The 2,018-nt window shown below is 42.9% G+C and overlaps 1 protein-coding gene across 2 annotated transcripts in view; it reads right to left on the bottom strand.

Moving 5' to 3' along the window:
* Positions 1 to 2,018, bottom strand: part of SPI1 (Spi-1 proto-oncogene) — a 23,277-nt gene that overhangs the window by 15,842 nt on the left and 5,417 nt on the right. The window lies entirely within an intron of this gene.

Raw genomic sequence — 2,018 nt, 5'->3', positions numbered from 1 at the left:
CACTTAAGAACTAACATTTCAGAGGCTTTGGTCCCCAAATGATTACCCCTGCTAAGCTCTTTATTTTCCTCTCCCATCTGCCAAAGGAGGCCAGATAGTATGAGGAGACATGCTCATGAGCTACAGAGGAAGAACTCTTCCATGATTCCTTGCAGCCCAAACACTCCTGGTGCCCTTATATCAGCCCAGACTCCTTGGAGCCAAACTCTCTTCCCTGATCAAGTAGTCTTAAGAAGTACATCCAAAATCTCCCAAAGGCCATCTACCCTCAAGCCAATCCAAGGGAAAAGGTGCAGGGTCCCATCCTAAATTTTAGGCAACTGGCAGAATCTGATATCCTTTATGACTTTTGTTGTCCAACTGAATATCTGGGTTCCTAAAAAATGTTCCCCTATGCTTCCTCTTCAGTTGGATGACTGACAAGTACTGGTGCTTGGCATCTTTTTCCTTCAAAACTAAGATCTAAAACAGGTCATCAAACAGAAAGGGCTCAAAGGACTGATGACCAACACTACAGCAAACAAAAGAAACCAAGAATGGCCAAAAAATATAGGGGGAAAAAGCCCAAAAGCTTCTAGATCCTCACCTTTTCATGAGTCCTATCTCCTCCTTTGAAGAAGGGATTTCTCAACTTTGGCTTATGATAACACTAATCCAGAGAAGCAGGACAGGTTTGCTTTTTTCCCCCCCACCTTCCAGATGTTTGAGACTATGCGGTATAAGTTGATTGCTGCCAAGAGCTATCAATAGAGAAAGATCTAACAGAGAAAGAGGTTGAGAAGGGTAACAAGGGCCACATACTGCCCATTGAGAACTAGAACAGTATTGCCATTCCAATGCCTTCAAAGAAGTCGTAAGGGAGGAATGTGAAATGTCAGGGAAAGGGATTAAAAATCAGGTGGCAAAGCAATTACATTATATAGTGTCCTGAAACCCAAGTTTTCTTTTGTCCAGGGTCAGTCCTTTCCTAGAAAAGGACATAGTGATTTTCTCATTGAGGGGTATTTCTTCTCAATTGAAGAAGATGACAGAAGCCAAAAAAGATAAAAATCACTCTTAGAAGGAATTTGTAAACCTTTCCAAAGCCGCTTAGAGCTTCAGTGGTAACCATGTCCTTTGTGTTCATCATCACCTGTTAGAATTTCCTGGTGAACTGACCTAAGAAACAACAACTAGAACCAATGAATGCAAAGCAACATTAAAGAAACCAACTCATCCATAGATTTCCTAAGGCAGAGATGGCCAGCCTGTGGCACACATGCCACAAGTGGCACAGGCAGTCTCAGTGTGTGGCAGGCAGCAGGGGATAGGCAGCACAGCAGCAGACAGGGCATGAAGCAGAAAGCTAAGGAACAGATCAGGCAGAGGAAGGGAACTGGAGTGGCAGTGGGGGAGGGCACAGGGCTTAATGTGTGGCGTGCCTGCCAAAAATGTTGGCCCCCACTGCCCTAAGGCTATGGCAGTGGCAGGTAACTCGCTGGCCAGCCGTTAACTTCAGCTCTGAATGTTGGTTATTTATTTCAGGCAAATTTTCTGTCCCAAAGTTCTCAGATAGGATTTTGCTCATGAAAAAAATGTAGTACTGTTATGCAGCAACAAGGACAAGATAGTAATAAAAGCCCAAGAACACTTGAAAGCTTTCATGCAAAGGCCAGGCCAAAACTTGACTCACTTACATCGGGGTAAACTGTGTCTCAGAACATCAGAGAAAAACCCAGATCAGGGAATGGGTATAGGTCTAGATGGTAGAATATCCTACTTAACAGATTTTAGACAGGTAGATATAAGAATGCCAAAATCTTTTTGGAAATCCTTGTTTCCCCTTCCCATTTTTTCTTCATTCCTTCTCCCATCACAAGTGACTTAAAACATCAAGCCATCTTGATTTCTTAATCTACAGTTTGGGTTATAGAGTGATCCCTCAAGGCAAAAGCTGGTGAAGATCATTTTCTTCATCATAAGAAAAAGAAACCAGGTCCATCTTAAATTTCAAGGGATAATCAGGTTGGTGAAGTTGG

The sequence above is a fragment of the Alligator sinensis genome, unplaced genomic scaffold, assembly GCF_000455745.1.
Source record: "Alligator sinensis unplaced genomic scaffold, ASM45574v1 scaffold686_1, whole genome shotgun sequence".
In the NCBI taxonomy this organism is placed as follows: domain Eukaryota; kingdom Metazoa; phylum Chordata; order Crocodylia; family Alligatoridae; genus Alligator; species Alligator sinensis.
Note: the sequence above shows the minus strand (reverse complement) of the source record. Positions and strands in the feature narration are given on the sequence as shown.